General features: G+C 36.9%; 1 long non-coding RNA gene across 1 annotated transcript in view; it reads right to left on the bottom strand.

Annotated features, from left to right (window-relative positions):
- LOC142087202 (uncharacterized) overlaps positions 1 to 15,788 on the bottom strand; it is a 231,667-nt gene that overhangs the window by 110,016 nt on the left and 105,863 nt on the right. Inside the window, exons 3-4 of the long non-coding RNA XR_012675375.1 lie at positions 11,090 to 11,368; positions 3,823 to 3,927 (exon numbers count right to left, since the gene is read on the bottom strand). This is a non-coding gene — a long non-coding RNA (uncharacterized LOC142087202). The remainder of the gene's footprint in view (positions 1 to 3,822; positions 3,928 to 11,089; positions 11,369 to 15,788) is intronic.

The raw sequence follows: 15,788 nt of genomic DNA, 5'->3' as shown, positions 1-15,788 counted from the left end.
AAGAACATAATGCTTCCAAATTAAATTCTTCAAGACGCACAAAATGACAGTACTAGAGTCACCAGTGCAAACCTTACCCTGTCCCCTTCCTCATAAACATTCCAGCTGTCAGCCTGTTGCCATCTTTCATTAAATGCATCACTATCTATCAGCATATGAACATACTAAATGACTAAACACTAACCCCCCTAAATACTTGTTTTCTAACTGTACTTGAAAGTACAAAATAAAAATATTCTATTTGGTATTTTCTTTGATCTCTACTATGCCTGAAGTATATGCTATAATCTTCTATACAAAATAATACTGCCAAAATTAAGAATAGAAGTTTAGCCTCTAGCAATCCACTATCAGTTTTCATGGATACCATAAAAAATTTAACAACTTCCCTTTTTGTCATATGAACTGTACAGCCAGTGACTCTAAGATTAAGTAGATTTCTCCATTACCAACAAACGAAGCCCTATGTTGAACTATTTGGTTTTTTTTTTCAGTTCCATTGTGATGTTGCTAACTAAATCCAGTAACGTCACAACAAAGCCTTACTTGTGCTCAGACTCAGAAACTTTGCAACCTAAACGTCAGAACTAAAAAATTACTGTTCCAATAAGAAGAGAAAATATAGTATAATATAGTCCCATGCCCCACACAACGTCTACACATAGTACTGTTTCACTTCAGATGCACAAGTAATTGATGCACTGTACAAATCAGGCCTGCAAATAGGTTTGCCTTCCAAACTGTGCTTCAAACCTCATTACATTTAATAGTTCCGTACCAAAATGCCAAGTCCCTCAACAAAAATTCTGGCCAGATTTACATACTTCAAAAAAATAGTACTGAAACAGAGAAACATGGAAAAGTGTAATATTAGAAAGTTCTAAATTCAAACTGCACTTCAGCAGCAAAAACGGGGATTAATCAAGAACCGTGATGGTGAACTTCTAGAAGAAAGAGTTTAAGAAGTGATATCCATTCCAACAGTGCTGTGTCATGCTGCTAGGCTTAATTGCAGCACCTTGTCTCCATCAACTGGAAAAACATTTGCTGTGCTCTTTGCAGATAGTGCTGGCAACCATTCTCCTACATATCCTCCATTCCCATTCTCTGTGTGGAGTTACATATTGCTGAGATGCTATGTGATCCCCTGGACAGTCCAGATACACTTCTGGGCAGCTAATCATATTTTGCTTTAACACAAGATACAGTGGTAGTGACCGTGCTGATCTAACATGTTAAGATAGATCTGTAGAAGTTTACATCAGTCCTAAATTAGTATCAATATCTTTTTATTTTGTACCAGAAATAGGTGGGTACAACTTCAAAAAAAAAAAAAAAGAAAAAGAAAAAGAAAAAGAGAGACTTCTGAAATACTTTGTGAAGCTTACCCTGATAAACACTAAGGAGAAATCCAGGGGTTTTGTCTGAAGAGAGAAAATTGTCTAAATTGTCTGGAAGAACCCATTGACCCAGTCAGATTGTGTGTGAAGCTTGCGATCAAATACAGCCCTGGGCTCTCCTGCCTTATGCACTTGTGCATCTTGCTCAGAACACATAGCTCCATGAAAAAACCCACTCTTTTACTGTGATAAACACTACAATAAAATGGTGTTTGCACAGGCATGTGTGAGTTGCTCTTCTTTAGGTGGCTTGGAAACATTACATTCAAGGTTTGTTAGGTGTAAATTTATAGACACCACATGCAAAGAATTTTAAGGTTTCATTATTCAATTATTTTAAGTAGAACAATGAGTACATCAATGCTACAACAATACAAATTAATCAAACAAGAAAAAGTAAAGTAATTAAAGCTGAACAGTGAGACTGATGAATTCACAGGTAGAGAAAACTTCTGCAATGCATATTCAAGAGCCTGAGTAATTAGGTGTAGCTGTAGAAAGATTGTTAACGTGACCTTTATTGTATATCTATGAAATCTACTTCACCGAGAAATCAAGTACATTGTTTTCGTGTCTCATTTTGGACAACTACAAAAAATTAGGGAGGAAAGACGGTCCTGTGATTTAGAGCATGGAACAGGAGACAGGAAGCCTCTTGAATCTTATGACTTCCTATGTAGCTCTAGGCAAATGACTTAATTTCCCATCTGTAAAATAGTTTGACAATCCTTCTGTGTGCTTAAATGGGCTAGGAGGACATGTATGTTAAGAATGCTCAGATAGAGAGCATAGAAATGTGTAATAGTATCATTCCAAGTATACAATTACAGAACTCGCCATACCACAAGTGTTACATATAATCAAAGCTAGCACACACCTTGACCTCTGTCTCTACGATTGTAAATATGTGTGTTTGCAAAAATCGTGCATATGCTTCCTTGCCATTATTAGGCAAACTTGTATTTCTAGTCACTAGAAATTCTCAGACAGTGTCATCTGTGGAAGCCCAAGTAAGCCTCTACTCCGTTCTGCAAAGTGCTGAATATTGTCAGTGCTGGTTCTATGTAACAAGATCTGAACTTCTGCAGTACCTCTGAATATGAGACAAAGGTTAAGTTTAACCTTGTGAAGTTAGTAACCTCCTCCAGACAGTGTTTCAGACCATCTAGTTCAGGTCTCCATTCTGAATTGCTTCCCCAACCTCCTTATTTGCTCCTTTTCTGTGTTGACTATAGCAAAGCCAGGATCACTAAGCATAAATTATTCTTTTTGAATATTCCCAGGTTACTTCCAAAAGTTGGCACCTAAATTCATACTAGCATAACTTCCAAGGTGGAGAGATGAAACTAACAAAATTAATCTGATGAAACTGTATTCCTTAAGTCATGATAGCTTGTTTCCTTTTAAATCCCGATTCTGGTTTATGTTTGGCAGCACATAATTTCTGAATTAGCCCAAATAATTCCAAATAAATAATTTAGTAAACAGGGTATTACTCTGGTGAGTAAGACTTAATGAACCCACAGCAATTCTCAGATCAGTAGTATATAACTACAGCATATATTTGCAACTCTCTGGCAGGATCTAGGTAAAGTGCCACATAAGTAAATATTTTAAATAAAAGTCAGTTCCAACTGTTTATTCTAAGGTAGCACTGCAATTAGGAATGATCTTCACTTACTGCATTCTGACCAAATAGGAGTCTAGGTCAGTCCTCCTTTGGAACAAACACGCTAAGTGATACAGAGCCAATGAATAGCAGTGGATTATTGTGATAACATAGAAGTGAGAGAATACGGTGAAGATTTTATATAGCTTCATTTTGCAAATCCTTTCAGATTTTTACATTTTCTTATCTTAAGGTGATGAAGATAAATCTATAGAGATTGATACATATAGTAGTTGAACCATATTGAGTAATTTTTGTTGGAATTCCTTGGAATAGACATGGGCAATGATAATGTCAACAATGTGAGATTAGCTCTAACATTAAGCATATAAGGAAGTCTGTGTAATAATCTTATCCTGTGAATCCAAATAACACAAAAAAACAAGGAAAAGCCACCTTGTCTGCCTTGACAATAGTGTAATAAATTATTAGTCTGGCATAACAACAGAATGGACGAAAAGAGTACATCAGCTTGAATCAAAACACTGATGAGGCAACCTATTAAAAGTGATCTAATTCTTTACGTCTCTGAAAATATTTAGTGCTCCTCCTCCCTCAGGCTTTGTTTCCCTGCAACGATTGCAATTGTTTTCAGATAGAGATGCAGTCATCTCTGCTCTCATCCTTACCTGATCCTTAAAACTTGAAGTTTTAAAAATATTTTGCTCAATAAAGCACAGTGATCAAAGCTGCTTACTCTAAAAAATTCATTGTATCAGGGTTTTATAATGAGAAGTTATATTAGATACTTACCTGAATGCATGTCGATTTGACTGGAACTTTCTCTCAGGCCCTCTAAGGTGGAGGGAAGATCAGTTTAACGTTTATCCTTTTGTTTCTCTGAAACTGTCAGTGAGCCTGTGAAATGGGGAGCGTGCCACATAATTAGAAAATTATCCACTTTCTATTACCCTATGCCTTTTCTAAAAGGACCAAAATGTATCCATACTGACAGTACTTCAGACAGCTAATATAAGAAGCTCTCAAGAGTTTTCAGCAGTCTTCAACTTAAATAGCAAACACTAGATAGTTTATAATATGGTAGCTAAAGCCAAACCCTTTAAGGAGCACATAATTTTTGAGTAGTTAGTATACAGCACTAACAGTGAAAATCATAGCAGAACAGTTGTTTCTTAGGCTGAAGACTTTTCTTTTTAGGCTGAAGCCCAGCCAGGTGCCAATCACATAAACTGGGGCTTCAGTCTTCCTAGAAAGTTGTATTTCTGTTACAAGCATATTAACAAGAGGAGACTTTTGCCTCCAGGCTCTCATTGTTAGATTACTCTTTATATTAGATTGTCACAGGAAAGACTTTTTACAAAGTAAAAGATCTGAAAGATAATATCAGCTGAAATGATAGTTAGTGACTGATAGGAATCCAGAAGAAAGTCCACAGGATATCATTTAGGAAAAAAGGTAGCAATATTTTGTAAAAAACTCTTCAATGTGAAAAGAGGGAAAAGAGGATTCTCCTTGTGAAAATTAAACAGTGGAAAACTCTTTAAGGGCTCCCAGTTCAAAGGATCTTGTTTCTGTTTGAAATACTCAGGTCATTAATATTAAGTATTGCTTCTGTACTACTTTGAGGAATTTCAGTGTTACGCAGGGGCTAGTTCAACAGACCATGAGAAAGTTACTATGATGACTTTATCTTTCAGATAGCTAAGTCACTGAGGCCCATATACTCCTGAGTGCTGCTCCCAAGGGTGAAGTGCCACACACTGAAAACCACTGGAGATAGGACTGAAAGGTGCATCCTTTTCCAGTCCCTGGCCATAGCCCTGTCGTAACTGGAGAGGCAGTGCTGGGACTGCTGCCAGATTTTCTGAAAATGGTGTCAGAAAATGAAGGCATTGTTTCCATCTCAAACACAATTCAAGAATTTGACAATGAAACTCATACTGCTGTCAATAAAATTTTGGCCAAAGGTCAGGAAAATGTCTGGTGAGAACATTGTAAAAGGAACTGAAAATATATGTCTCCAGGTGAGATGCAAAAATCCTATTCCTAATCAAGGATTATGTGTAGAAAACACATCACAGATTTGTGCCTCAACTAATGCTATATGAACTGTGACAGACTATCTTGTAGTACATTCATGCATGTGTTTTCCAGTTGTATCACATAGGAAGTATTCACTGTATCTACCAACAGATGATTGCATACGTTGTATCAGAGGCTCCAGGCAAATTATTCAGTACATTTCTAACAAGGTGTTAATAGCTACGAATTCAAAAAGCTGAATTATTCCATAATAATTATTTGCTGTTAAATTCACCTTATCATCCTCTGTATATTTACAGTTATGTAAGGTTTACCTTGACCAGGTAAATTAAAAACAGTTATCTGCTTTCTACTAGAATTGCTAACGTATCTCAGAAAGTACCAGAATCACATCAGTTTTCTAACAATGTTCAGCCCCATGGCAGTTAATGCATTCTTTAATACAGTGCTTTCCCTTAACACACCAGGCTATAGTGGCTCAGCTGTAGAGCTTGAATTTGGACTAAGAAATCTTGCTTTCCAACCCTTATCATCTTCACTATTGATGCCAAACTGCATAGCTTGGCAGGTCACATCCTACATCTACAACAAACATGGGAACTGCTCTGTCTCCTGTCCCTGACACCGTGTAGTGCTCATATTCCGTGCTTTCAGTCTGGAAGCTGCTAGGTGACACAGCATAAGGTATTTTCTTGATGCTTGGGTACTTACAGTGAAGTTCTGTTATGTTCTTGTATTTCTTTCCAGAGCTGTTGTCTGACGTTGCTACTTCCAATGTGTCTGGTTTTATTTTCAGTGGCCCTGGCATGCTTTTTCTGGAAGTCAAATTTTGCAAAACCCAAAACTTTCCAAACCTTTATCTTTTTTGATGTTTGCTAACTAAATAGGGAGGGCTATTACGGAGTACATGTCCCATGTCACGTTGAGAAAACTTCACTCTGTTCTTAGAAATGCATAACTACTATGGGGGGAGAATGACATTAAAAGTAACTGTGAACTGTATGATTCTGAAAGCGAGATTAGAAAAAAGGACTCACAATAGAAAAAAAAGAAAAGAAAAAAAAAGAAATCCTTCCATCTAGCATTAACATATTCAAGGAAAACAATAATGCACATTCTCAACCAAACTTTGATGCAGATTTACTTTACAGTATTCCATATAACTATACACACATTCACACCATGTTTCTTAAAAATAAACAAGTGAAAAGTAAAAAATGCAACTGCCAAAGGAAGGTTTATTTATGTTCAAACTGTACTGGAGAAATTAGTCAAGGGCAACTCATGCATGTGAAAATATGATTTCTAACACCGCCAAGGTCGATAAGACCTTAGGGAGTAAATGCTAACCATACAAATCAAAGAAGCCTAGAGGCGATTTTGAAGATGAGTGGCAAGGCTTTAATAGTTTTAAAAAGCCTGTTAATAATCCAAATAAATAAGCAATGATACAAGAGCAAATAACTCGTTTATGAAAGGAACAAACCACTGTTAGATGTCTTTCTCTCCACGGATTGGATTGCCCAAACCCAAAATGATACGCTTCTCTCCTACATTTCTTTTCTGTCCCACAATTCCTGACATTATACCCACCTAAACCAGAGAAAGCAGTGGCACTTAATCAGGCTGTTTAAGGAGAGTTCAGATGGTTTACAAGGTTTTCACCTGACTGCCTGAGCCTACCCTGCCATTTGCCCCATGATAAGGTCCCATCCCACACTCATGGTAGGAGTATATTCACAGAAGTAAGTATCTGATTCTTTCTCCAACCTGAAAAATGAATAAAGACACCACCAGTCTAAATGAATCCAAGCTGCCGAATTAGTCTGGTTGTAAAATTTTAATAAAAAGACAACTTCAGTGACCAAAGTACTTTTATAGGAATGTTTCACCTTTTCCCAAGATGCCTAAACAGAAATGAATTTTATCTGAAAATGCATAGTGGATACCGATATTTTTTTTTTTTTTTACCATTTTCCCATGGTAGATGAACAAAAAGCAAATGGTTTTTTTTTTTCCCCCTCAAAAATTGAAAATTGACAATTTTTCATTTTAAGGCCCTAAACTAAGAGAGTACTTCTGACTAGCTGGCTCCAGACACTCTTTTGGTTGCCACTGTTGTAGTATCTAATAATCTCTTAAGTTTCAGGTTGTCTTTTTGAAACATTGGGTAAATTGGAACATATGCATTTCCCACACAGCTCAGATATCTGGGATACACATCTAGTCAAAGATATCTGAAATCAAAGTGCTTTTTTAAAACAACTTTTTGAAGCAACTCAGTTTGAGTCATTAAAAATAGCATGAATTACTAACAGGCTGAGTTTGTTTCTGAGTCAGACCCCCCAAAACCTAAACAAAGATGAATTCAGAATAGAGTTGGCAATTAGAACCCACTGTGTATTTATTTGTTTCTATTAATAATTAATAGTAGGTTTTTGAATGTTCCTGTATTGTGCTATTATCTCACATTTTAGAAAATACAATCCATGATAACATCCTGATTTTATTATTGAAGAGATTCAAACAATTTTTTATGTTGTTTCTGTGTAGGTAAACTGTTAAGTTGCCACAATCTCTTTCATCACAAACTCTTCACTTTCCCATGCTCCTACTAAAAATTCCCATGTCTCTTCCAATCTACTCCTCTTCTCTTCTTGGTCATTGCTTTTTAATAGCTCTGCCATCTTGATATCTGAAAAAAAGAGGTTGCCTAGAGATGCAGATTCCTCTGATTTAGGGATAGGGTAATTAATCCGGCATATTCAGAAGCTCAGCATGAGCAAGCAGCAAAGTCAGAAAAATGAGAAAATAGGGATGCTGTGGAGAGCAAATGAAAGTAGATACTTATGGACCAGTTGAATACAGGGAGAAGAGTGTAACCCAAAGTCATACAGCCAATTTAAATCTGTTGGAAAAGGGTGCAGGATGAAAAGAAGGAAGGCAAAGAGAGGAGCCATCAGCCAAACACGCAAAACTGCTCCGTTCTACATACACAGTTATGATTCCAAGCAGAAATTGGGTAGAAATTGAGCAGATGATTGTGGAATGTGTATATCTGAAAGGTACAGAGAGGGCAGGCCTTGTTGTTAATTTTGATGTCAGAGACAATCCTTCCTGTCTTTTTGGCCTTTTAATGTTTCTCTGTTTAATCCTTCTCTGTTTTCATTCATTTCCTCTATTCCTTGGTCTCAGGGCCACTCTGGAGTCAGAAATTAGAGAATTTGATTCAAATTTCCAAAAGGGTGAAAGAATATTTGGTCACACATAAGCATAGTTTGATCAGCAAGGGTGGTAGGCATCAAAAAGTAAGTGCCATAGCCCCCTACTTTTTTTCCTACATAGATGTGCACTGATTCCTACTCTTATAAGACAATGCATTGAACTTAACAAAGAGGAAGTTTTCATAGTTCTCTCGCTCTGGAGAGGGTAAGAGTGCTGGGTAAACTGCATGGAAAATACAGATGGAAAATACAGTAAGACCCCATTACACTTATTACAGTCAGTGGTTATCCTGGCAAACACCTCACTGAAGAACATATGGAAAGCCCAGTGTCAACTGTCCAAAACTTCTTAGGGGTCTTGAGACTAGACCTGTACACGGTTGATTCCTCACATAAAATTTCTCCCTTGCTCCTTTCCTCACTGCAGAGAAGGAAGAGAAGCTAAAACATGGGTCCTCTTCCTTGAGATGAATTGGTAAAGATCAAACATTATTTGCATGAGGTTTCCAGTGAAATTTTGCCAGAGGACAAAGGGCTGTATGGGCCAAGACAAACCAGAAGCTCTACAAGTGGAGGAGGACTGTGTTTGTTGGCTGAGTTTGGGTATTAGTTGAAGCCAGATTACAGAGCCAACAGCAGCTGTTTCTAAATTTTTTTTTTTTCTGAATCTCAGCACAGCATGCAAATAATTTGTTATGGACTTGAACTGGAGAAGCCAAGTATATAGTATTGTGGAACTGAAATCCAGAAAATATAATATTTCAGGTTAGGAGACCTGTAGCTGGTAAACTGAAACCACTATTTCTGTTTGCATTCCATTTTCTGGCTTGGTCACAGCACTCTCGTATTCTGATATATTTAACTTAAATGTGCAGGTATTGCTTCACATGCACTTCTTTGGCTTTTTTTAATGCATACAAACATGTTCACAATGTTTTAGAACTACCACCAGACTTTACTACCAGCAAAATCGGTTTCTGGTTTTTTTTTGTTTTATTAGAGTGCAATGAAGACTTCTGCCCGTGGATGCATCTGGAGTTCATGGAAACATTTTGCCTAGTATTCCCAACATATTCTCATAAAACTGATCAGCTGCTCTAAGACAAAAATGCCACTGCTCCCTGCCTGCACACACCATTTTGAAAGGTAGAAAGAGTGAAGTTGTACAGACTATAGATGATGTAAAAATAATACATAACCTATTAACAGGAATAGTATCATACTTGAGTGCCTCTGTAGCTGTTGAGGTTGACCGTTGTGGTTTCCCTCAAACCCTTCTCCCCAACTAATCTCTCATATCCACAGTTTTGGTAGGCTTTCCCATGGGGCATGCAAGGAACACATTGCTCTCCACATATAGGTTAGAAGCTTATATGGGCATCTTCTTTGGAGACATTTTTAATCCTGCATGAATTCCTTAGCATGGTTGCACTACACCACCTTACAAATGGCTGGCAAAATCGACATCATCATCTTGGATGTGGCAACAGCTAAGTATTAAATGAGGTGGTCCTAAATGCAGATTTGATTGCCCGAAGAGACAGGCAGAAAGACAGGTATTTTCAAAGAATATTTATTGTTACGGTAGCTAATCTGAAGTGTTTCAGAGTTACTTGAGGACAAATTCAGGACTAACACAAGGAGAAAGAACCAGAAAAAATCTATTAGCCTGTACCTTGTTTTCTTATTTAAGACTAAAGTGTCGTAAAATATTTTATATAAATAAGTAGGAGTAATAAAACCAAAGGGGCATGACCAATTAAAATGTACATTATTTTAAAAGATAAGAGGCATATCAATTAAGATGATGTTTCAACCCATCTGTGGTAATTTATATTAGCTGAGGATCTGTGCCTAAATTTTAAAACAGCAGTCTTGACACTTGACTTTTTTTTTTCCAATTCGAGACTTTAGAGACACTTGGCAGTTCAACGGTACAGAGTAAGAGAAACTCTACTGCACGCTGCTTCTGAGTGATAACACAAGCTGTCATCTGCACCAAAATCACTACACAATTGTTTGGGTTTTCTAAAAGATGGAGTGAAGAATAACTACCTAACTATATGCACAAAGGCAATTTTAGCTAAGTAAAATATAACTATACTATCTAGAATTTCTTTTGGACACAATTAGTAACAAACGTCCCTTGTCATATGAAAATGTGCCAGGAAATTTTAACTGACTGCAAGTATCCAAAGTTGCCATTTAACACATCATCTGAAAGATGAATTTATTTGCTGCACACTTAAACACCATGTAACCTGCATTATGGTTTACAAGATGGAATGATTTTGTTTTACATGACAGTTATTGGGCCTACTTCTACTCGCAGTTATGCCAGTGAAAAATTTGGAACAAGTCCATTAAAGTCAATGGCTCTATAAAATCAGGGTAAAATTAGACTCAGGCCCACCATGCAATTTAATAATAATTGGTATTACAAACTAGGCCAGTCTTCTGCTTTTCCAATTGGTAGCAAGTGGAACCAAGCTCCAGATATCACATACTTCTATGATAAAAGATGCCTACATTGAGCCTTGGCCCTTCCACAGCGACCCAGGCTCATACACCTTGTCTGACATGACACACAATATGCTGAGACCACTGCATGCATATATATACCCTATTACTTTGGGAGGACCCCATAATGAAAATGCAGAAGAAAAGTGAGGAATACAGAAAGGGATTTTTTATTATAATAAGATTTACCTGCAAATTACTTAAGAATTACAGATTCTTTTTAACAACATCAAAAGTTTTGAGCCACTTTCTGTTATATGGTTTGAGCTTACCTTTTCTTGTGAGTTCAAAGTTTTCCACAGCTTTAGATCAGGCAGGACTTTGTCTTCTGTTTCCTGACAGGGTTATCATGCCATACAGAACAGCTTTTCTCCTAGTATGGACTTCTGCTTTTTTACTGTTTCTTCAAATTCAGAAGTTCCAGACCTTCCTGGGGACAGCAGTACAGATCCAGGCTTCATGAAGTGGGTCTGCTTCTGGGGTGCTTTCAAAGTGGATGTCCTAACTTGCAGTCTTTACTTCTCTGCAGTAGAACATCCTTGTAGGGTTTCCTGAAATTACAGAGAATTACAGTTTACACCTCCAGAAAAAAATGGGCAGGTGATTAGCATGTGCTGTAGTACAAAATTACAAATATTATCCACTGCCCACAACCAGTTTTCATTATCTCCAAATACCAAATAACAAACACACAGTAAGTAGTACTCAGGTGCTCTACCTGATAGAAGTTTTCTTTTTATATCAATCATTAACATTATGTATTTCTGTAATTTATTTATTGTAATACTCAAGTCAGAAGCCCAAATATCTAAGAGGACTATAAAAATACTAGTAAGTGAAGTTTAAACTCAGCATCTGATGAAGGTATGCTCTAAGAGTGTAAGCTAACAGGTGGGTTTTTTTGTTGTTTTCTTTTCAACTATTGTTCTAAAAATAATAATTTTAATATATACTCAATTTGGAAGTTTTTGAACAGAACTAGATATATTGTGTTATTCATAATCTGTCCTGTACAAATTGAGCCAAGCATTAGGTCACTGCACAAGCCACTGTACTTAAGCGCAGCTCTGGGCCAGAGACAGTGGGAGTAGAAAGGAAGTAAGATGCTGTATCAAGACAGGAACACAGGGATTTGTTCCCCTGCTTAAGAAGTAAGCTAAATTATCATTATTTTCTTGGGAAATTCACACTCTGAAGTGAACAAACACAACCCAGTGACTCTTGTCCCTCTCCCTTCTATTGCTGGTGTTGCATTACCAAATACTGCTCATTGCTTGCATTTTTAGATTGTAAACTGTTGCTAACCAACAGCTTTACAAGGATCACCTGTATATGAAAAACAGTGTTTCCCTCCCAAGTCCACTGACAACCAACTGACTTGAAAAAATATGTTTCTATCTATAACAGCACATGTACAGGTTGATAGCTTTCAAATGATGCCATTTATGTTAGAACTGGTAAAGTGATATTCTATTATTTCATTGAAAATAAAACGTATTGAGACATTTCACATTGTTTTTCATTTTCCTTCTGTTTCAATATTCATTTAACTTTGATTTGTGCAATCTAACAACCAAAAGTTATCCAAAATAATTGTTGCACATTACATCCATTACATTAAACATGATCTGTGTTTATAAAATGAGATTCTTTTATGAATAAAATACATTGAGAAAATATAGCTGTCTCAACAGCAATTTTGTCAGTTAAAAATACAGTGATATAGCTTGAATTTCTACACTTCAGTGCATCTCATGAGGGAGTGAAATGCTTATTAGATGGTAGCATGCATTATTCTCCAAATCTTCTTTTATATGCCTATTTTAAGTATTTGATTATTGCCTGGCTAATAATAGGTGCTTCTTCAGTCAAAGAACAGACTAGAGAATATTGTGTAAATTGTACCATATAATTGTTCACTGACTGCCATTGAAAGTGTTTAGCTACTACTGTATGACAATCTTCCTCTGATGTCTGCAGCCACTGTTTCATGTAACAGCAATTAAAGCTGTGGGAATCAGGAAAAACCCACCCAGAGAGCAATCCCACCCCATTAATTTTTAAGTGCATAGAATACTTCAGAGGACAGGCAAGCCCACCTGGGGCCAGTGAAAAGAAATCACACCAGTCATTGATTTACTGAGGAGATGGGTGGTAAAAAGGCTGTGAACCTCCCAGTTCCATAGCATTGCCTAGTACAGCTCATTCCCTGTCTTTCCTTCTGCTCCTTCACCTTGGCCACCACAATAACCACACAGAGACACATTTTGGCTGCATCCTACATTGAACGTGCATAGAACTGCATCTGAATCAAATCCAGAAGGAGCCAAGGAGGCTGGTAGCCAAAAACTATTTATGAGGCTGTGTTACAGAGGAGGATCTTGAGAGCATGGCAGTTTGGAGAAACAGAGCAGTGAGGCAGTGAGGGGCTGATGAGCCAACCACAAATGGATCAGCATGTTGCAGACACAAACAGACTGAAAAAACCCAAAAGCTGCCCAGAAAACAGCAAGATATGAAGGAACTGAAGCAAGAAGTTACTCTTGGAGTCTGATGATTTTATCTTTCAGCATATTTAAAGATAGTCTTCAAGGGAAAAATAAATGGATAACCCCACTTTTAAACTGAAAAAACGCTCATCCCCTAGCCTCCAAAGATTTTAATGAAGTGATTGGAGATGGACCTATGTAACATAAACAGGAAGCAATTCAACTACTCTTCTTCCTCTCTAGTGTCAACAAATACCTCAGAGCTAGACTGGAAGCACCACTAGCTGGTCTTAGTGACAAAGACTACACAGGGTATCATGGGACAGAAGAAAATGTATGTCTTTACTTTTATGAGTGCCAACTCACAGGCTTGCAATGCACATTCAAGAGGATGTTAATTTTCTGAAAAACTACAGGTGCTCAAACCATCCTGCCCCATTGCTTCCTACCCCTAATCAGAACACTCACAAATTACTGTGGGCAATTTTGCAATAAGCCAATTGTGTTATCCAACCCTTTAACACTTACAGAAGCCTTTTTATGCAGCAACAATGTAACAGGGAAGGTGCCAACAGATCCAAATGGGCTCTGGAGTGATTTATTCATCCTAGGCTTCTAAGCCCCTTTTCCTCAGTATTAATACTAAGATTAATGTGTCCCATCAGTGCGCTGCCAACAGGAACTTTAATAAAAGCAAGAACAACTAGTTGGCTCAGCTTTCTTTCTACTTAAGGTTAGGACATCATAAAAACAGTAGCCTACAAAGGCTTTCCCTTTAATTTACTTAATACTTTACAAAATGAAAGTAGTTTCATTTAATTTAACGAAAACACACAGACTACAGGAACGTAAGTACATCACTGCCTAAAGTCATTCATTAGCCAATTTTTTAAAAAGATAAATGTAATATATTTGCATATTTTTAAATGGTGCATACACATCTTAAAACTTTTTAAAAACTTAGTCTAGGCGGATGTATTTGAACATAACCAAAATACATATACAATACTTAGGAAGGACGCCAGATTCATAACGACAACGAGTGAAATCCATAAAGTAAATGACACATGGGATGTATCTACAAACTAACATTAAATAATTTGTTAGATGTGAAGGAATACTTGTTTATATAAGTATTGTCAAACCTTGGTCCCTTTCAAGTCTGTTTATCCACATCTATTACCGTGGATAATACAAGTGTACCGTGTTGATGGTCTCGGCAGTGTGGACACTTGCCCTTTATTTCACATATGCTATTAAAGTCTTCAACTGCCAATGAATCACAACCAGCTGAGCTAGATTTTGCCCAGGATGACCTTGTGCTTAAGAACTCCTCCTCTTCACTAGCCCTTCAACTACACCCTAGATCCTTAAGTCTCCAATTTCAAAATTCAAACCCATCAAAGTGTGTCCAGAAAAGTTAGAAGAACACACCTAATGAATGCTATTTGAAAATATAACAAAAAAAAAAAAAACAACCAAAAACTCTGTGCCCAGAGTTGCTGAGAAGTTTAGTGACATTCTAACAAACTGCAGCGTGACAAAATCACCTAAATGGACTGTGAAGGATACTGCAGACTGTATATTGCATATTTGAATGCATAAAGTGTATCCATTTGGCACGTAACTGCAAAGCTGCCTAAGCCATTTAAAAGTAAGCTTTCAAGTTCATTCCTGACCACATTGCTATACTACAAAATGTCCCCATTTCTACTGGAGAGATGTTTTAAGTTCTTTTTCTTATGGTCACCAATCTTCCTGCCTTATTTGTGGAAAAAGTATGTATGCGTGCTTGCATACTTCTTTTTTCTTTCTTCCTATCCCCTGTACCAATTGTTCACCTAGATCAGGCACAGAAACTGCAGAATTGCTGGGTGGTGGTGATGGGTGAGTGGAGCAGAAACTCCGTTTCCCCCTAAAAGGCAGAGGTCGCTCAACTGAAAGAACAGAAAGGCCTTTTATTCCTATAAAGAAAAGAAGAGGAAAAAGCTCTTCACAGTGAAGATGAAAAATATTGTATTTGAATCCTGGGAAGAACTTGTTCTTCCTTCACTGGAGAATAGTCTATTCACTGCACAATTCGAATAGCTTTTTGCTTCTCAAATATCTGCAATTGGCAAAAAGAATAATACGCATCTATTTACATTTATTTTTATTTTTAGAAATTATTTTATGATCACAGTATGTATGTCAGACTAAGACATTTCAACATTATTCCATTCAAATGAGGAAGTTAAAATTTCTTAATCATCTCAGGCACTTCGATTTGAAACTTCACCTATTTGGCTATTATTGCAACGATAATATAGTGTAGGCTTTGATTTGTTGCCTCAGCTTTTTAATGATTATTTGTATACTCGTACCAAAGTAGGACTTGCAAGAAAAAAATACCCTGGGAAAGTAACTCATGTCTAAAGGTCTAAATGGACATATAAAACTGCTAAATATTTAACCAAATTCAGAATAATATAGTATCCAGTGA

Source organism: Calonectris borealis, chromosome 12 (assembly GCF_964195595.1).
Source record: "Calonectris borealis chromosome 12, bCalBor7.hap1.2, whole genome shotgun sequence".
Lineage (NCBI taxonomy): Eukaryota > Metazoa > Chordata > Aves > Procellariiformes > Procellariidae > Calonectris > Calonectris borealis.
Note: the sequence above shows the minus strand (reverse complement) of the source record. Positions and strands in the feature narration are given on the sequence as shown.